Consider the following 22,143-nt stretch of genomic DNA (forward strand, 5'->3'; position numbering starts at 1 on the left):
TTTGGAATCTTAAATTACTTCCTTCCTTGATGCTCTTTGATCTTGAAATTCCTTGCCTTGGACTTGGATCCTTTCTTGAAGTGTGGATAGTGATGTGTAAGTCCTTCATGATGTTGAGTTCTCCTTATTGTTGTAGAATCTTTCATCTGCATCCCTGAATGACCTTGTTAAGTCCATCTTCTTGTCATACTTGAATTCCTCCTTTTGAAATGTGAATGCCTTCCTTGAACTTGAACATATTTACTCTTACATGTGATTAAATCTTAGAGTTTGTAATGATCTTTCTCCTTGAATGTTCTTGATGTTGATTCTTTGACTCCCTTGCACTAGTGGGATATCTTTCTCCTTCATTTGTTTGAATTTTTGTGGTTGTAATGATCTTTCTCCTCGTATGTTCTTGACGTTGATTCTTTGACTCCCTTGAACTAGTGGGATATCTTTCTCCTTCATTTGTTTGCTTATTTCGTTCTTCATTATTCCACAAGCTTCCTCTTATTGTAGTTGTATTCTTCAAGTTGTATCTTTATCTTCTTTTGAATTTGAACCTTGATTCCCCTTGCATGTTGTGAAGTCCCTCATTCCACGGTCCATACACCTTTGTTGCTTGCATTAAACATGGAAAAACAAAGAAAGAACCTTGAATTATGATGGTGAACAAAACTCTAAATAAGCAAAAATGTAAGATAATTCACAAAATTGGGTTGAAAAATCTGGAAATTGTTTGAAAATCAGAAATTTCTGGAAATGTTCTTTTTCAGATCGGGAAATGTCTGATTAATAAAAAGATATATTCTGATATGTTCTGCTTTGTTTTCCTCTTCCAACAGTTATCTTCTTGCAGTTCTTGTCATCAATACCTTTTCACTCAATGTATGCCTGGGCTTTAATTTCCTTCTATTGAATTCACCTTGGTCTGCTCCTAAATTCGCTTATGCTCTGCCTGAATTCACATCTTATGATCTGCTCTGCTCCTTCGTGAATGCTTGATCAAATTTGGGCCTCTTGCTGGTAATTCACCTCTGAAATCACCTCACCTAATGCTGTGTTTTGCAACTTGAATCTCCTTTTGAACTCATACCTGAGATCTGCTCTTTACATCAGATTTAATTGTGTTTGAATGAATGATAAATGATTGCTCATCAACTTACATTTACATTGATTGAACTCATTTCAAACACTTCTTGACAAGGGGCCGGCCTTGTGTTTGCATTTTAATTATTTGTTTTAAATTGCCTTTACAATCAAGTAGGCCATGTTGAATATTTCCTCGTGTTTTAGGGACTTCAAATTGATTATACCTTACACTGCATTTGGATTGAAGAAATTTGTCTTTCAAACTTAGGTCAGCCTCTATTGAAATTGTATACTTTAAAAGGGTATAAATAAAGAGTGAAGTGCTTCATTCCCAAACTCATTCCACATTGCTCACTAATTTTTTCTGCTCTGTACTTTTAGGTCTGTCCCCAATTTTACCCACACTTTTGAATTTAACCCTCACTTGATTAGGCCGACTTAATTGAGCAATCTTCCTAGGCGGGTTTTAGCAATATGTATGCATTAAGGAAGGGCGGGATTTAGCAGACCTTCTGCATTAAGGAAGGGCAGAGATTCACCATACCCTTGCTTTGGTTAAAGTCAGGATTTTACCATTCATGCATAGATTAAAGGTTGCATTTTCAGGTTGTTTTTGCATTAGAAGGGTCGAAATTGGCTATCCCCATGCATTGGTTGAGGTGGAGTTTTGAGGACCTTATACATTGAATCAACGGTGGATTTTGGAAGACTTCATGCATTAAGCTAAGGGTGGAATTTCTCATTTTGTGTGCATTAAGAAGAGAACAAGGGCGGAAATTGCATATGATCAGGCATTGATAAAGGATTCAGGGCAGAGATTAGCATTATGCATGCATTGACCAAGGTGGGATTTTCATGTATGTATGCATACAACAAACAAATTTGCACTTGCCCTTGTATTTTTTGGTCATTGTTATCACTTGAACCTGCACCCCTGTTTGCTAAGCTATCAACTCAGCAGGCTTGTGACACATGGGAACCCTCCTAGGCCTGTGGGTTGCCGAAAAATTGGAGTGAACCTCCAGAGTAAGCTGGTTCTTTTCAGATTCTGCACCTAAACTTACAATTTCTTCAGGGAAAAGAGTAAGGAGGAGAACATGTAAAATTAAAATTTAAATCTAAGGTGATTGCACCAAATGATATTTTGAAATCTAACTAAGCAAAAGACACACAGTACAACAGTGATAATAAACCTCTTTTACACTAACCAACAACCCATGATCCTTGCATCAATGCTTCATAAGCAGGCTGGATAATCACAGTCCTAAGAGAAAAAATCCTTTTCACAACCTAAGACTATTAATCACTAAAACACAGCTTATGACCTGCAAGTAGTATATATGTTTCTGCATAAGGCATCAAAAGAAAATGCAATTTTAAGGGGGGGCAAAAAGCCAACCACAAAGAACTGACTAACCCTAAAGATGCAATAACAGAGAAAGATGAGAAGTAGAGAGGTAAACCAAGCTATTATCCTTGCCAAACAGGTATCACCAAGCTTTATAACTCCTGAAAATGTGTTACAAAGACATCCCTTCTTGCAGAGAGAACTAAAAAATTACAGTCTGCTCCAAGATGAATGAATCAGAACCCCTACCAAAATGAAGGCTTGCAGTATATATGCTTTTTTCCAAAGTTATCAAGAAGACTCCACCTCCTCATTTTAGGTCGAGCAAACTCAAAAAACCTACTTTTTGGGCCTCAAAAATATCTGAAAAGGAATAAACCTGAGCCAAAAGGTCAAGTCATCCATTCTGCAACCATAAAACCTCATAAATGCATCATAAATGACCCTGAAATGTCTCTGACAGGCCTGTAAGCCCTTATAAATGCAAAAATATCCCTCCCTGATCTCCAAACAAAATATCTGATAAAGTGATTTTAAAAAAAAATTTATTATTATCTGGTCAGACATTTGTTTGATTTTATTTTTATTTATATTTAAAGGTTTTAATGATATAAAAATAATAGAATTATTTTATCTAAAGTGATAAATAAAATAAATCACCTTAATAAGACAATTTTATTATTTTTATTTATTAAATAATAAAATTTAATAAAAATATATTTAATAAAAGTGTTTGATTTACACTTTAATAAATAATTTTTTTTTATTATATTTTATTATTTTTTAAATATAAAATAAAATAAAGTAAAACCTATGTTTGATCAGATAATGATAAATAATAATAAAAAGAAAACTTTAAAAAACATTTGCTTACATTTGTTGGAGGGCGTATTTCCTAAGTGTTTTAAAATTACTTGCTAAGTAATTTGCAAAATGAGGACACTAAGTGATATAAGATCACTTAGGAAGCAAAAAGTTTACAAAATTTAAAGTGATTTAAAATCACTTAGAAGAATATGGCGAACTTTACCATGGTTTCCATACATCTTGCGTGGCATAGAAGAGAAGGGAATAGAATGCGAAGGAAATAGAGATGATTTTTTTATGAAGATATTTTAGGGGAAACATAACCCTAAAAGTTTCATTTGCCTCTTCACTTTTGATGTTCGACACTTCTGGAAACTTCGCTCTGCATCTGGGCGCGGTAGGGTTCGAACTGGGCATGGAAAGGAGAAGAAAACTCAGTCTCTTCCTGTTCTGGGCGCCGAAATGAGTGCTGGGCCTCTGTTTTTTGTTTACGGCCTGCTCTTCTCTCTGTGTTTTTGCTAGTTTCGGGCCCATTTTAGGGAGCCGCCATGGAAATCTCTTGCGTTTCTGAGCATTTTCTGGGCGTTCGAACTTGGTTTCCTTGCTGGGCGCGATCTTTTCTCCTTGCATCCTTCATTCTTCACAGGTTCGCTATCCTTTACTGATTCTCTTCTTTTCGGAGGGCCACATATTTTTATTTATTTTTCCCCAAGAACTTATACCACTGAAACAGAAAGATTTCAATGAGTATGGGTTTTATATTTCCTTGTTACAAAACAATCACATAGTTGTGAAAGTGTAGCTCCATGCTTTTCAATTGCTTCCCACAGGTTTTCTTGTATGGTGTGACATGTTCTAATAGGCTAATTCTGGCTCCCTCATGCAATATTGCTGCTTGTTTCTGAGCATAAGAGAATTTCCTGAAAACATGAAATAACATATCGGACATCATCCTCTAAGATCTGGTGATGTGTGACAATTCTGAATCTGGTGTTATTCTCTGGAAAAATAATAACACCTTTGTCCTTCACAGCTTCACAAAGCTCTTCTGCATCAAGAGCCGAATCTGCAGTAACATCCACAAAGACAATATTTGTTTCAACGGCGTCCAGTTTCACATGCAGCCCTTTAATTTTATTTAAATTTTCAGCTAAAATTCGACAATTTCTATGGTCATTCGGAAGCCGACCAACCAACTCATCAAGTGCAACAAGACCTGCTGCACATAATACTCCAACCTGTCTCATCCCCCCACCTAAAGTCTTCCTCAGCTGGTTATTTCATTAGAAATCAGTCCAGAATCTGGATCAGATGGAAATAGGTTGTACTTTTTACATTTTTCACCAGCACTGGTGATATCCTCAAGACAAGTCACATTAGACAACTCTATTACAGTCTCATCTATAATTTTACCACAAATTTCATACCTTGATGCTTGAGAAGATTTACTCGCTCTATATCTCTTTGTTTGTGACTTATCTGATGATATCAGCTTTCCTGTTTTGCAACCTGTACCAGGAAATTCTGAAACTGCTTTTTTTAATTTTTTGAGTTTGTTGTACTCGTGAAGTACAGTTGCTCTTCATTTGGTCCAAATGCTCATTCTCTGCAGGTGATTGCTCTGTTCCATTCTTGTCAATTCTTTGATGAACAGTGTCCCCTGCACTGTCAAAATGGCTATTTGTCTGGTCTTGGCCACCGCTTTCTTTTGTAGCTGAGCACAACAATTGTGTTAATTTGGCTTCAACAAGACAACTCCCACTCTGGATCTGCTTCTTGGATTCTCTCAATTCCTTCATACTTCTTATTACATCATATTTCACAGTATTCTTATTTCTCTTAACAGAATATTTGTCTTCTTCAGATACTAAGACTTTGAGAGACTTCTTCCTCAACAATTTACTGCCAGAATCTATCAAATGATTTTCTTTATCAAAACTTTCATAGGTTTCTATACAAGAGAGCATTTGTTCTGGAGTCATAACTTTCTTTTCTACACACAGTATGAATACCCGAGGATAAAATATTAGAATTCTCAGGTAATTCCACAAAGGGAATAAGATCTTTTGGCTTGCCGGTTATGCTTAAATTGTCACATTTAAGTCGCTTTGATGATTGAATAGCTTGGGAGCCATATCTTCCCCTCTTTCCGCCTCTTACCAAGGATTCTCTAGAAATTAGTTTGGATGTGCTTTCTTCTACTTTGGAAATCTCAAAGCTCCATCCATATTCTTTATGACATGATTTCCCTTCACTAGATCCTCATATGATTTTTCTTCATATTCTCTAATCTCAGATTCACTAATATCACCGTCACTTTCACTGGACAAATCCATTGCAACACTAACCCAGTTCAGAATAAAGCAGAATGATGCCAATTTCTAGGTCCTATTAGGTGCTCCACAAGTCTTTTGATGAATTTCATTGCTGTGTGCATCTCGGAATGACTTTTTGGACTGAAAATGGTGAAAAACAAACATTAAAAACCCCCCCTTTTGTCATCTGCCATTTAATGCTGCACATTAAGGTATGTTTTTTTTATGAAAACTGTAGCTGCCTATTTCTGCAAAATACTCTTAAATCTGAATATTATTTCCAAGGACGCAGCTGTCTTGAAATTATCGAAATGTCTAATCAATAACGCCTTTTCCAGTTTATCATTAAAAAAACATGTTTTAGGCTTTATGCATAAAATGTCCTCTTGTTGATCATTTGTAGATATTTGCACATCTTATTCACGTTCTAAAGAGAAAGAAGTCTCATCATGCTTATTGGTTGATAATGTGATTGCATACTTGTGTTTTTGTTACTCTTCTTCCTTTTATCACCAGCTCTGATATGATTTGATTGTATGAAACCTTGCCATCGCTTCACATGAGCTGGGCTCAACCCTTGTGGGAGCCGCATTCATCTCCACTCATCTTTGTGAACTTCATGACCAGCAAGCTGTCCTTTTTCCTTTTCCTGCACATGAAACAAACCTGTTAGCAAAATATGCATATGTATGGTGATTTTCCTTTGATCTGATATTTGCCTTTCGAGATTCCTTTGTGATTCGAGTTATATGCATCTGATGCATGTAGGGATCATATATATATATGCGTGCATTAGTACACATGTTAGAAATGCAGTCAGCCATTGCTTAGAACAAAATGTTCCAACGTATTGCTTGTTTCAACTCTTTTGCAGATATCAGAAGGAAAGCATCAACGGACCAGGGTGGAGCAGCAAGACAAAGGCGACATCGAGTGTACCTCAACCGTTCCAGTCATTCAAGCAATGACTGGTTCCATTCTCGACATGCCTTTCCTCATTTTTTCCTTTGTACTTGTGCATACATATATGTATATTTCCTTTCTGCACTGGATGCACGTAGCTAGTCTCACGGCTCTTTGTGTGGGACGCATGTTTGAATATGAATAAAATACTTCTCCTTTTGAATGAGATGTTTTTCTCTTTTGTTGTTACAGACTAGAAGTACTTAAAAATATCATCTTTAAATCATTCCTTAGTACAGTTGGAAACACAAAAAATAGAGAATTAGTATACACTAGCTTTCTTTTGTTCATGCTAGCATTTCTTATCCTATTTTTCAGCCAGGAGCGAAAAATAGGTAACATTTTTTTTTTTGGCGACATCTGCTATATGTTTGCCTGCTAAACATCTTGACCAGCTGCCTTGAAAATTCATTGGGCACAGAGTCACTTGCAACCTTTGTGAAAACTGGAAAATCGTATCATAATACTGCAAAACTCTCTCCCTTTTCCCCTCTGGAGCTGTCATAGCCTATTGAGTATAGGTGTGGGGTTCACGGTAGCGGTCTTGACAAACCGCTATCATGAATTCTACATGTGTATTTGATAGATTAGGACGGGTCAGCGACAAAGCACCTCTGAAAAGCACTCTCTTGCATTATTGAAACTCGGATCTAAGCTAAAAAACCTCACCAAAAACATCCTTAAAAGACTGCTGTGAGCTGTCCCAGCTTTATGAGGTGGATATGTATGATGTGTGGCAGTGGAAGGTATTCACTGCTTCATATGGTAGGTATCATCTTCATCAAACTGCGGCAACTTACAACAGTCTTTCCTCCGCAAAACTGAAACAACTAACATCTAACTGCGCACGAAGCGCTTAGGGAAAACTAGACAGCAACTAACCAATTGTGCAGCAGCACTTATTCAACATCCAAAACCTACTCTATTATATACAAGCTGCAATCATACCTCAAAAGCAATGCTTGAGGTGAATCCCGTTGACCGGGATTGGCTCCACATTACCGTCCATCTTGGAGAGCTGGAAAGCGTTGTGCTGCTTACATTCAGAAATAATGTAAGGCCCGCTCCAAAATGCATCGAACTTGGAATGCTTTCCAGGCTTGCTTTTGAGGGTGTCCCATTTCAGCACCACATCTCCTTCCCGGAAGCTTCTTGGAGACGCTCTTCTGTCAAATGATCACTTCATCTGAGTCTGATGCTGCTCTATCTTATTCAAAGCGTCCTTTCTAGTCTCTTCTAGCTCAAACAATTGAGCTAATCTCACTATAAGGGGGCCCTCCTCCAGTGAGTCCAACTGATTTGCCAGGTCTAGTGCTGGAAGCTCGGATGAAATAGGAAGCCTTGCTTCCTTACCGTAGACCAGCATAAAAGGTGATTGTCCTGTGGACCTTTTTGGGGTGATCCTATCAGCCCATAAGGCTGATTTTAACTGAGTATGCCAAACCCGTTGGTTGCCTTCCATGGTCTTCTTGATAATCCTAATCAGATTTTTATTAGTCGATTCTGCCTGGCCATTGCCTTGCGGATAATAGTTGGAAGACGTATTTAGGTAGATCCCTTTCTTGACAGCCCAATCAGAGATTTTAAGACCAACAAAAGCGAGCCCATTATCTGAAATTATGGACTCCGGTACCCCAAATCTGGCAACTAGATCTTCGTAGAAATTTAGGACAGCAGTCTCATTTGCCTCTTTGAGTGCCACTGCTTCAGTCCACTTGGTGAAATAGTCAGTGGTTGTAAGTATCCACTTATGGCCAGCGCTGGATGCAGGGTTTATCACTCCAATAAAGTCCAAACCCCACCTCATGAAAGGCTGTTCCACCTGAATTGGCTGCAAAGGTAAAGCTGCCAATCCCATTTTGCCAGCAAACATGGCACATTCTTTGCACTTTCTGACCCATACGTGTGCATCTCTGAATAATGTGGGCCAATAATAGCCACCCTTCATCACCTTAAGAGCTGTTGCTCTTGGTGAAAAATGGCCCCCAGCTGATCCCTCATGAAAATCATGCAGCAGCTTACTTATTTGGTCAAGCCCAACGCATCTCAGCAACACACCATTAAAATCTTTACGAAACAAGATGCCATTAAGGAGTGCATAAGGTATAGACTGCAGTTTGAAATACCTTCTTTTAGCTTTGTCTAGCAACTCAGGACACTCGCCAGTTTGCAGAAAATGACTCATTTCCTGCACCCAATCAGCAGTAGGAGTCTCAACCTCTGCTTGCTCGTCACCTTGCAGTGTTAGAACAGCTTCCTGTTCATATTTTGGCGAACTAGAAATGCCATCAACAAGCTGTTCGCATAAGCCTTTGCCTCTGACCAGCTTGGTAACCTGAATTTTGACGTCATATTCCATGACCTTGGTTACCCAACCAGCTCTCTTGTCATTGAGATCCCTGCTCAATAGAAACTCCTTTACGCTTGGGTGAGCAACCATTAAATTAATGCTATTGTTAGATAGCATGTGTTTGAATTTCTTCAAACTCCTGATAACAGCCAGCACATGTTTTTCCACAAAAGTGTACCTTAGCTCGTAGTTCTTCAATGCTTGACTGAAGAAGGCTAATGGCTGTTCCAAGCCTTCATCGTTCTGCTGTACCAACATAGCTGAGATAGAATCTACATTCCCATAGGCATACAGAGTGAAATCCTTAGAAAAATCAGGATTTAGAAGTGTAGGGCAGTGGCTAACGCTTCTTTAATCAGCTGAAAACTTCTCTTGCCCTCCTTGGTCCAACTATAAGACACATTCTTTCTTAACATAGCAGTTAGAGGGTTTAGCAAATCTGCAATATCAGGGATAAATCTCCTGACAAAATTAATTCTTCCTATGAAGCTCTGCAGACCTTTCTTATGAGCTGGTAAAGGAAGGGCCAAGATGGCACTTATCCTCTCAGGATCAATGGTAATACCGTGCTTGGAGACCACGTACCCAAGCAATTTGCCCTCATGGACAACAAATATACACTTTTTTGGATTAAGAGATATCCCAAACTGTCTGCATCTTTTGAAAATTAGCCTCAAATGGTCTAGATGATCCTTTGCTTCCTTTGAGAACACTGTGATATCATCTAGATAAACCAGCACTATTTTATACATCAAACCTTGAAACGCCATATCCATGGCACGCTGGAAAGTTGCCCCTGCATTGGACAACCCAAAAGGCATCTTCTTATAGGCCATAGTGCCCCATTTAGTAGTAAAAGCTGTCTTGTACTGGTCCTTCTCTTTGACTAAAATCTGGTTATAACCGGAAAAACCATCTAACAGAGAAAACATCTCAGAACCTGAAACTACCTGCAAAATCTGCTCCATAGAAGGTAAAGGATAATGGTCTTTCAGTGAGGCTCGATTAAGGTCTCTAAAATCCACACAGAGCCTGATTTCACCATTCCTCTTCCTTACCGGAACTAAGTTTGAAACCCACAAAGTATGCTTGATGGGAAAAACTATGGCACTCTCAATCAGCTTGTCTAATTCCTTTTTCATCAGGGGCTCCAATTTGGGATTTATTGGCCTCTGTTTTTTGTCTCACTGGTTTGGAATTAGGCTCGAGTTCTATTGTATGTTGTGCGAGTTCAGGGTCAAATCCCCTCAAATCAGAATATTGCCAAGCAAATATATCATTAAATTCTTGACAGAGGGATATAAAAGCTTCCTCTTTTCCTTTGATATGAAATTTGCCAAGTTTAAGAAGCCTACCTCTCGAAATCTCAACTTCTTCATAGTGGTTCTGATCAATCTGAATGCTGGACCTTTCTTTCCTAACTTGGTCGTCAGAATTGAAGATGGATTCCAAGGAGACCAATCCCTTGGGTAACTTATTACCTTTCAGCTGAATGATCTGGTCACCATACTGGTGTTGTAGTTTCTTCTGGTTAGTATGAGAAAACTCAGCTTCCTCTCTTAGGAAAATCACAATCTGCTGGTCACTTTCAAAAACCTACCAATGTATATCATTATCTGGTACAGCAGGCCTAATAACAATCTTTACATGCTGATGACTACCATTGCTACCAATTTCCTTGGGAATATCAAATTCTGCCCCTATGGCTGCTAATCTGTCAGCACACTTATTTTGATTTCTGGGTATGGATATCAGATTGAAGGCATCAAATCTTTCTAAGAGGTCCCACACCCTATGCTTATAAGACTTAAGCAAATCATTCTTTGTAAGACAAATGTTCCTTACCTGATTAGCAACTAACTCGCTGTCCCTAGACACTTTCAGACAGTTAATACCTCTCTGTCTTGCCCATTCCAAACCGTGGATAAGAGCCTCGTATTCAGCAACATTATTAGTACAGCTGAAACAAAATCTGAAAGCTGAATAGTATCTCTCACCTCTTGGGGAAACAAGCATGCATCCACCACCGGTACCAACTTTGTTCTTTGAGCCATCAAAAAAAAGCTCCCATAGCTCACAATCTTGTTGATCACCGTGCTGTTCTGGATTTTTTTCTATATCAAGCATGAAAGGATCAGCCTCAAGTATCATAAAAACACCAAAATCAGTCTCTTCATATTGTTCACATGGAACACCAGCGTGGGTCTGAGCTGCCCACTCATCAAGAAGAATATCAGGTATACTTTCTGTGGATGTATTGCCTTCTTGAACTGCAGATTCCTCCTCATATTCACTTGCAATCAAATTGGCATTAAGGGGGGGTGGATTGTAAGGTTTTATATGATCCTTGGCTATAGGTTCCGACCTCACAGTGACTTTTGTGCCATACCTGGTCCTAAATAGCATATGGGACCAATCTGAAGATAAGTAACCTCCTATTTTTGCAGTAAAATCTCTTGATAAGCATATAGCGAAATAAGGAGGCAATTCTATAACGTAAATGTCTTGTGGAATAGAGAAATTTGGGCAAGCATGAAGGGTTAAACTTAGGTTTTTAATAACTCCTACTGTGTTAACAGCAGTCCCGTCTAATTGGACAACTCCTTTTTCTAAAGGCTCGTATTCGATCCCCAACCTATCTACAATCTGCTTGGGCATGACCGAACTGCTAGCACCCGAGTCTATCATGCAGTTATGGACTAATTGATTTCCAATGATTAAAGACACATAAAAGGGTGGGGGTTTAACCTTTGAAGCTTCTTTCTCTTTATCATTTGTAGTAGCATTGGTCAACACAGCCTTGGGTTTATCTTCCTTAAGTTCTTCAAACATATCTAAATTTGACAAGGCTGATTGGAGTAAGTCCCTTTGGCCGGGGATACACAAGGAATCCCACATAGTCATGGATATGCTTGCTTTCTTCATATGATCAAGAATATTGAAAGATGCACTTGACTTTGCTTGTATTTTAGGGGCAACAACCTCACCTTGAGCAGCAGCTGTTTGGACTGATGGATTAGGTTGCTTCTTGCCTACCAAGGGCTGACTTGTTGGCGATTGCCTGACATTTTCAGTGGTTGATGGGACAGCAGCATTCTGATCCAAGTTCGACAGCTGATGTATCAAGGTTTGATTATTATCAAATTGTTGCTGTCCTTCTATGGCTCTCTTCTTGGACCTTGTATAGACCATAGCTGCTGGATCAGCTTGGTTAATCCCACAAAATTCTCCTCCTTGCCAATTTAGAAGAGCTGTCTCAAGTTGTTGATCCCCTTGCTGCTGGATAGAATCTTCACGGGGCGTATCCAATTGCCCACTTGAATTATTTTGGACCATCAAGGCCTGGTTAATCACCCCATTTGCACAAGTGCTTTGGTTATGGGGCAAATTGCAGGGAAAACACCAGTCAAAGTCCTGTGCCAAATTGTTTTGAATGGGCATGAGCTCCTTTGAAGAGCTGGCAGCATTGGGGGTATAAGCTTGATAAGGCCTTGGATTGTAGACTTGCCTTGGGCCTTGATTATTTGGCTGATAAGGTGGTCTGTTTGACTGATTTTGCTGATAATTAGACTGGAATGGAGGCTGGTAAGGCCTGAAACCTTGATTTTGCTGCCTCTTCAAGTTTACTATTTCGCTGCCAAATGTTTGCAGCAGTCCCTTGATCTCTTGTAAATCACTTGATTGTGCCGGAAAATTATTCTCTGGTCTAACAGACTGAGAACTTGGTGCTGGTAAGGCTGGTGCAGCTGGGATGATAGCTATAGGAGGTATTTGCATTGCTATCGGTGGCTGGATGGTAGGAAAAATTGGCAGAGCAGGCCTTGGGGCAATTTTACCAGCCTGTATAAGGCTGTTCTCTGCTCTAATGGCTATAGAATAGGCCTGGGGCAATGAAGTGCCTCCCATCGATTGCACCATCACTGAGATATCACTATTCAAAGCTCTTAAATAATATAAGAAAGCGTGGTCAGCAGTGGGTCTTACCGTTTGTGGGATTCTATCCCAAGTTTTCTGAAAACGGTGGCTGAAATCTAACATGACCTCGTGGGGAGCCCTCTTTATTGTTGACAGCTGCTCCATTAGCGACAAATGGTCTGATTTGTCCTCGAAGAAACTGCATAATTGGTCACCCAACTGGTCCCATGTCGCAATAGAATTGATAGGAAGGCCTCTGAACCATTGCAAGGCTTTACCCTTGAAAGATGCTGCAAGCAATCTGACTGCAACATTCTCCTCTGTCACATGGTGAACAACGCATAAGTTTGCAACATCCTTTATGTGTTCAGCTGGGGTAATTTGATCTTCACCATGAAAATATGGTAAGCTTTTCAAAGCAGCCACGGGAATATCATCATGCTGTGTTAAATTCAGTGGACTGCCCTGGTTAAATGCAACAAATGGCTGATTCCTGCCTGCTGGAATCATGATTACTGGGATTATTTGTGACACAGTTTGAGCCCTAACAGCAGGGGGAGTAGACTTGGCTCTCCTGGAATAAACACGGTTCTCTTTTTGTTTCTCAACTACCCTCCCTCTTCTTCTAGGAGGGGATAACTGCAAAAATTCGAAGGATAAAGAGTTGCTCCTGGTTTGTATCCTTCTCATAAGCAAAAGTGCACTGGCTTTACTAAACCAGAAATCAGAGTCGCCAGGTATGTTGTAAGAATGTCTCTGAAAGACTAAAATTACTGCTGTACACACCAAACAGCACCATAAAACATCTTATAAGGGCTGAAAAATTATACTCTTAGTCCAACCGGGCGTGCCAAAAACTGTTATCACTTGAACCTGCACCCCTGTTTGCTAAGCTATCAACTCAGCAGACTTGTGACACATGGGAACCCTCCTAGGCCTGTGGGTTGCCTAAAAATTGGAGTGAACCTCCAGAGTAAGCTGGTTCTTTTCAGATTCTGCACCTAAACTTACAATTTCTTCAGGGAAAAGAGTAAGGAGGAGAACATGTAAAATTAAAATTTAAATCTAAGGTGATTGCACCAAATGATATTTTGAAATCTAACTAAGCAAAAGACACACAGTACAACAGTGATAATAAACCTCTTTTACACTAACCAACAACCCATGATCCTTGCATCAATGCTTCATAAGCAGGCTGGATAATCACAGTCCTAAGAGAAAACATCCTTTTCACAACCTAAGACTATTAATCACTAAAACACAGCTTATGACCTGCAAGTAGTATATATGTTTCTGCATAAGGCATCAAAAGAAAATGCAATTTTAAGGGGGGGCAAAAAGCCAACCACAAAGAACTGACTAACCCTAAAGATGCAATAACAGAGAAAGATGAGAAGTAGAGAGGTAAACCAAGCTATTATCCTTGCCAAACAGGTATCACCAAGCTTTATAACTCCTGAAAATGTGTTACAAAGACATCCCTTCTTGCAGAGAGAACTAAAAAATTACAGTCTGCTCCAAGATGAATGAATCAGAACCCCTACCAAAATGAAGGCTTGCAGTATATATGCTTTTTTCCAAAGTTATCAAGAAGACTCCACCTCCTCATTTTAGGTCGAGCAAACTCAAAAAACCTACTTTTTGGGCCTCAAAAATATCTGAAAAGGAATAAACCTGAGCCAAAAGGTCAAGTCATCCATTCTGCAACCATAAAACCTCATAAATGCATCATAAATGACCCTGAAATGTCTCTGACAGGCCTGTAAGCCCTTATAAATGCAAAAATATCCCTCCCTGATCTCCAAACAAAATATCTGATAAAGTGATTTTAAAAAAAAATTTATTATTATCTGGTCAGACATTTGTTTGATTTTATTTTTATTTATATTTAAAGGTTTTAATGATATAAAAATAATAGAATTATTTTATCTAAAGTGATAAATAAAATAAATCACCTTAATAAGACAATTTTATTATTTTTATTTATTAAATAATAAAATTTAATAAAAATATATTTAATAAAAGTGTTTGATTTACACTTTAATAAATAATTTTTTTTTATTATATTTTATTATTTTTTAAATATAAAATAAAATAAAGTAAAACCTATGTTTGATCAGATAATGATAAATAATAATAAAAAGAAAACTTTAAAAAACATTTGCTTACATTTGTTGGAGGGCGTATTTCCTAAGTGTTTTAAAATTACTTGCTAAGTAATTTGCAAAATGAGGACACTAAGTGATATAAGATCACTTAGGAAGCAAAAAGTTTACAAAATTTAAAGTGATTTAAAATCACTTAGAAGAATATGGCGAACTTTACCATGGTTTCCATACATCTTGCGTGGCATAGAAGAGAAGGGAATAGAATGCGAAGGAAATAGAGATGATTTTTTTATGAAGATATTTTAGGGGAAACATAACCCTAAAAGTTTCATTTGCCTCTTCACTTTTGATGTTCGACACTTCTGGAAACTTCGCTCTGCATCTGGGCGCGGTAGGGTTCGAACTGGGCATGGAAAGGAGAAGAAAACTCAGTCTCTTCCTGTTCTGGGCGCCGAAATGAGTGCTGGGCCTCTGTTTTTTGTTTACGGCCTGCTCTTCTCTCTGTGTTTTTGCTAGTTTCGGGCCCATTTTAGGGAGCCGCCATGGAAATCTCTTGCGTTTCTGAGCATTTTCTGGGCGTTCGAACTTGGTTTCCTTGCTGGGCGCGATCTTTTCTCCTTGCATCCTTCATTCTTCACAGGTTCGCTATCCTTTACTGATTCTCTTCTTTTCGGAGGGCCACATATTTTTATTTATTTTTCCCCAAGAACTTATACCACTGAAACAGAAAGATTTCAATGAGTATGGGTTTTATATTTCCTTGTTACAAAACAATCACATAGTTGTGAAAGTGTAGCTCCATGCTTTTCAATTGCTTCCCACAGGTTTTCTTGTATGGTGTGACATGTTCTAATAGGCTAATTCTGGCTCCCTCATGCAATATTGCTGCTTGTTTCTGAGCATAAGAGAATTTCCTGAAAACATGAAATAACATATCGGACATCATCCTCTAAGATCTGGTGATGTGTGACAATTCTGAATCTGGTGTTATTCTCTGGAAAAATAATAACACCTTTGTCCTTCACAGCTTCACAAAGCTCTTCTGCATCAAGAGCCGAATCTGCAGTAACATCCACAAAGACAATATTTGTTTCAACGGCGTCCAGTTTCACATGCAGCCCTTTAATTTTATTTAAATTTTCAGCTAAAATTCGACAATTTCTATGGTCATTCGGAAGCCGACCAACCAACTCATCAAGTGCAACAAGACCTGCTGCACATAATACTCCAACCTGTCTCATCCCCCCACCTAAAGTCTTCCTCAGCTGGTTATTTCATTAGAAATCAGTCCAGAATCTGGATCAGATGGAAATAGGTTGTACTTTTTACATTTTTCACCAGCACTGGTGATATCCTCAAGACAAGTCACATTAGACAACTCTATTACAGTCTCATCTATAATTTTACCACAAATTTCATACCTTGATGCTTGAGAAGATTTACTCGCTCTATATCTCTTTGTTTGTGACTTATCTGATGATATCAGCTTTCCTGTTTTGCAACCTGTACCAGGAAATTCTGAAACTGCTTTTTTTAATTTTTTGAGTTTGTTGTACTCGTGAAGTACAGTTGCTCTTCATTTGGTCCAAATGCTCATTCTCTGCAGGTGATTGCTCTGTTCCATTCTTGTCAATTCTTTGATGAACAGTGTCCCCTGCACTGTCAAAATGGCTATTTGTCTGGTCTTGGCCACCGCTTTCTTTTGTAGCTGAGCACAACAATTGTGTTAATTTGGCTTCAACAAGACAACTCCCACTCTGGATCTGCTTCTTGGATTCTCTCAATTCCTTCATACTTCTTATTACATCATATTTCACAGTATTCTTATTTCTCTTAACAGAATATTTGTCTTCTTCAGATACTAAGACTTTGAGAGACTTCTTCCTCAACAATTTACTGCCAGAATCTATCAAATGATTTTCTTTATCAAAACTTTCATAGGTTTCTATACAAGAGAGCATTTGTTCTGGAGTCATAACTTTCTTTTCTACACACAGTATGAATACCCGAGGATAAAATATTAGAATTCTCAGGTAATTCCACAAAGGGAATAAGATCTTTTGGCTTGCCGGTTATGCTTAAATTGTCACATTTAAGTCGCTTTGATGATTGAATAGCTTGGGAGCCATATCTTCCCCTCTTTCCGCCTCTTACCAAGGATTCTCTAGAAATTAGTTTGGATGTGCTTTCTTCTACTTTGGAAATCTCAAAGCTCCATCCATATTCTTTATGACATGATTTCCCTTCACTAGATCCTCATATGATTTTTCTTCATATTCTCTAATCTCAGATTCACTAATATCACCGTCACTTTCACTGGACAAATCCATTGCAACACTAACCCAGTTCAGAATAAAGCAGAATGATGCCAATTTCTAGGTCCTATTAGGTGCTCCACAAGTCTTTTGATGAATTTCATTGCTGTGTGCATCTCGGAATGACTTTTTGGACTGAAAATGGTGAAAAACAAACATTAAAAACCCCCCCTTTTGTCATCTGCCATTTAATGCTGCACATTAAGGTATGTTTTTTTTATGAAAACTGTAGCTGCCTATTTCTGCAAAATACTCTTAAATCTGAATATTATTTCCAAGGACGCAACTGTCTTGAAATTATCGAAATGTCTAATCAATAACGCCTTTTCCAGTTTATCATAAAAAAAACATCTTTTAGGCTTTATGCATAAAATGTCCTCTTGTTGATCATTTGTAGATATTTGCACATCTTATTCACGTTCTAAAGAGAGAGAAGTCTCATCATGCTTATTGGTTGATAATGTGATTGCATACTTGTGTTTTTGTTACTCTTCTTTCTTTTATCACCAGCTCTGATATGATTTGATTGTATGAAACCTTGCCATCGCTTCACATGAGCTGGGCTCAACCCTTGTGGGAGCCGCATTCATCTCCACTCATCTTTGTGAACTTCATGACCAGCAAGCTGTCCTTTTTCCTTTTCCTGCACATGAAACAAACCTGTTAGCAAAATATGCATATGTATGGTGATTTTCCTTTGATCTGATATTTGCCTTTCGAGATTCCTTTGTGATTCGAGTTATATGCATCTGATGCATGTAGGGATCATATATATATATGCGTGCATTAGTACACATGTTAGAAATGCAGTTAGCCATTGCTTAGAACAAAATGTTCTAACGCATTGCTTGTTTCAACTCTTTTGCAGATATCAGAAGGAAAGCATCAACGGACCAGGGTGGAGCAGCAAGACAAAGGGGACATCGAGCGTACCTCAACTGTTCCAGTCATTCAGGCAATGACTGGTTCCATTCTCGACATGCCTTTCTGTTGTGCGTTGCACACGCTCCCTGTCGCCGACAGGGTCCCCCTTTCCCGTTTTGAGTTTTTTGATCGTTATCCCGAGGATCCAAGCAGAGTTTCTCGTGTCTCTTCGAGCGAGTTCGTGACCAGTCCATAAGCTGATCGACGTTGGAGTAATGAACCAATGAGTCCTCCTGACTGATCTGGCTTCCGAAAGTTTTGTTCCAAAATTTTAAAAGATTGCCTTGGATAGGCGTAAGATGGTAAGAACTAACGGACCCCGCCAACCGAGAGCTATAAGGCTAATTGCATAAAGTTTGCTACTCGACCCTTGCAAGGAACGGGCAAAAGATGATTTTCACCTCCTAAAGGATCAAATTGCTCGGCCCAGTGCCTGGGTATTTTGATGCCTCCCAAGTCCAAATTTGTGGAGTCTGGCGAAGTTGCTGGGAGGTCCGACATTCTGTGTAAGTTTCCAAAATTCTCTAAGGAGCAGATTTCCCCCCCCCCAAGATCACAAGTATAGGAGAACGATTTCGGACCTCACGTCCGAAATTTTTGATAAAGGCGGAATGTTCTGAAAAGAATGCATAGGGTCCGAAAGCCCGAAAAGGTGCTTAGATCCGAGGTCGCGGTGTCTTTTAACGCGTTAAAGCTCCGAACTTTTAAAAAAAAAAAACGATGATAAAAGAAACGGAGTTTAAACCGAATGCAAACATTTTTCGGACTTTAGGTCCGAACTTTCATGAAAGTGAAAGTTTAAACATAATGCAAACATTTTTTTTCGGACCCCAGGTCCGAACTTCACGAAAGTGAAAGTTTAAAACACAAAGGCAAATTTTAAACATGATACAATCCTTTTCGGACTTAAGCTCCGAACTTTTGCGAAGGCAAAATTTAAAACGTAAAAGGGAATACTTTTCGGACTTAAGCTCCGAACTTTTGCGAAAGTTCAAAGTTTAAAACATAAGGGAGTCTCACTTTTCGGACTTTAGGTCCGAACTTGTCCGAAGTTCAAGTTTAAAAATCCTAATGCGCCCACTTTCGGACCCTAGGTCCGAACTTGGCGAAAGTCAAGTTAAAACAAAAACATTATGCGCTCCTTTTCGGACTCTAGGTTCGAACTTGGCGAAAGTCAAGTTAAAACAAAAACCGAATGCGCTCCTTTTCGGACTCTAGGTCCGAACTTGGCGAAAGTCAAGTTAAAACAAAAACATTATGCGCTCCTTTTCGGACTCTAGGTCCGAACTTGGCGAAAGTCAAGTTAAAACAAAAACCGAATGCGCTCCTTTTCGGACTCTAGGTCCGAACTTGGTGAAAGTCAAGTTAAAACAAAAACATTACGCGATCATTTTCGGACCCTACGTCCGAACTTCGTCCAAAGTGAAAGTTTAAATATAACGCGATCATTTTCGGACTTTAGGTCCGAACTTGTCCAAAGTCGAGTTTAAAAACCTAATGTATCTCCTTTTCGGACTTTCGGTCCGAACTTTGGCAAGTTAAAACATAAACTTTGGCGAAGGCAAGTTAAAACACAACCAAAGGCGCTCATCTTTTCGGACTTTAGGTCCGAAGTTCTAAAACGCGGAGAGCAAAGGAAGAACGCGGAGGCGAAGGTCCGAAGTCCGCAAGGCGATCATTATTTCCAACTTGAGGTCCGAAGTTTTAAAAACAAAGATAAAAGTTATATCGTAGAGCTTATTTCCAACTTGGGAGCCGAGGTTAAATCCGAAGCCGGAAGGTTTTAACGCAAGAGCCAAAGCTTCAACGAAGGCACAGTTTTAACGCAAGAGCCAAAGCTTCAACGAAGGCACAGTTTTAACGCAAAACCCAGCCTTCAGCACAAAACGCAGTTTTAAACCACGGAGCCGAAGGTTGTATCGCGAGGCCAGGTTAAATCCAAAGCCTCCAAATTTGTCAAAATCCAAAGTTAGAAAGAATGCAATTCAAAATTTGAAAGAGCTCTCAAATCCGGAGAACAAGGAGGTAAGACGCCGCATTACCCTCCCGTCAACCATTTAAAATTCAGATTGCTAGGCATAGAACCATGTGAAATTGATAAATCCTCTTTCATCCTCCAAACCGCGAAAATTTAAATAGGAAGGATAACCGTTGGGATTCAAATTTTGCAGGATCATCCGTTCGCTTCGCGCGACGAGGTCCGGCAATCTCTCGTCATTCGCTCCCATCAGGTAAGTACGCTTTACCGCGTATGGTCATTTGAAATGTGTAAATCAAATAGGCAAATGCGCAAAATTTGACATGCTTGGAGTCCGCATCTCCTTTTTATAAAATGTTATTCGAACATCCGAAATTTAGGATTCATTCCCGAGGTTTAGCCAGAAACTGCATCTCTTTTCAAATTCAAATTTCTCATGTTTTGCCTCTGTTCAAAATTAATTCCAAATTCGAAAGTGATGATAGTCATAAATCTTTAGGAATATGATGCTGTTAAAGTTAATCAAGTTGTTAGCCAAAATGATATTTAAGCTAATCTCGGTCTGTTGAAACATTATCGTTCTTGTATCACCTTGTAATCCGTGTCCGGCTGTGCAGGATAAATGCCTAAGTCGGCGGCAGAATCATCAAAAACACCCGCTGCAGCCGAAACCTCACAAGCATCCAAATCAGACATCTTGCGGAAAGGTGAAAGAATGAAGTATCAATATCAGAGGGGAGGATTAAGAGAGTCGAAGGTCCAGAGCGTCTGGGACAACATTGGTGACACCGATCTTGGCCACATTGATATTCAGGACTTCAGGGATCGGGTCTTCTCACCCAACGCATATGGCAGGCCTAGGCAAATGGTGGAAAGTGGCATCGCCCAAGCAGCAGGTTTTCCTCCAGCAATCCAGAACTATGAATTAGTAGTGGAAGCTGCTCGGCATTACGAACCAAAGTCTAGATTAGTGCTTCTGGAAAATATGACTATCGCCGACTTCTCCCCTGAGGCTATTGGTGATGCATTTGATATCCCCTTTCCAAATAATCCCATAGCTACAACAATGGACGAGGCGCAAGGGGCATATGATATGAACCCGGCCCGATGTAGGGCATTGATTAAGAAAGAATGGTTCAAGGAGAAAAGGCCTTCAAGCACCAGGATTGTGAAAAAGACCCCCAGGAGTGACTTTCATAATGAACATGGGGACATGGTCACCTTACTCAGCCGAGTCATGGGACTTCCTAAGTCCAGCTACTTTGAAGAGTGGATGTTCTATTTTACAGAGCAGGTCTTTGCCGGAAAGTCTAAGTTTGATTGGGCCCAGATCATAAGTGATAACATCCACGCTCAGCTGATTGAGCTCGAGACAAAGAAGTACTTCACCATGACCTCCTATTTGGTCTATATGTTCGCAAAGAACCAGCCACTGCCAGGGTTAATAATGAAAGGTGAGATCGGGAATGGGCCTGGTCAGATAAAGGTTTATGATTGCTACCCGCAGCTGCATTATCAAGATATAGCTCAAAGGGAAAAGAGCAGCCCAGCTTACGCGGTTGGACAGTACGAACGCGTCAACGACGCCTTCACAATGCGCCTAGTCAGGCTAATGCAGGGAGGGTTACACGTAAGGCTCTCAGAGCAAGCTACCACTTTAGTGCAGAGGTATGGGGCCTGGTTCATTCAGTTCCCAAGGTTCTCCTACATCCGAATAGCTGGCTTCGAAGGTGCCCCCCTTCGACTTCCGCAGTACCCAACCGATAAAGTAGTCCTCATAGAGGTGGCAAGACAATCACGCCCTGCCGGCATATTACTACGAGAGAGCAAGCAGGCTGGATTTGCATTTCCAATGATCATAAGCAGCCATGATGTCCAATTGAGAACCCCCACCCTAGTAGAGGAGTCCCTTGCAGAGCTAGCCTCTTACGGCCTATAGGAACATTTCCCAAGGAAATGTTTTGATCATGACAATTTGGCGAAGAGAGCTTACGGTAGGCGCTATAGAGCAAAGGAGTCAATTGAAGATTATTGGAAAAATTGCTC

General features: G+C 39.5%; 1 protein-coding gene across 9 annotated transcripts in view; it reads left to right on the top strand.

The window, feature by feature from the left end:
* The window catches only part of LOC131048004 (BTB/POZ domain-containing protein At4g08455), an 86,070-nt gene that overhangs the window by 44,963 nt on the left and 18,964 nt on the right, over window positions 1-22,143 (top strand). For 2 of the 9 annotated variants that reach the window (XR_009359096.1, XR_009359095.1), the window contains one exon: window positions 6,419-6,641. The exons of the other annotated variants lie outside the window; for them this stretch is intronic. The gene's annotated coding sequence lies outside the window, so the exon portion shown is untranslated. Of the gene's footprint in view, window positions 1-6,418; window positions 6,642-22,143 lie in introns of those variants that run through there. 9 annotated transcript variants of the gene reach the window in all.

This window comes from Cryptomeria japonica, chromosome 10 (genome assembly GCF_030272615.1).
Source record: "Cryptomeria japonica chromosome 10, Sugi_1.0, whole genome shotgun sequence".
Lineage (NCBI taxonomy): Eukaryota > Viridiplantae > Streptophyta > Pinopsida > Cupressales > Cupressaceae > Cryptomeria > Cryptomeria japonica.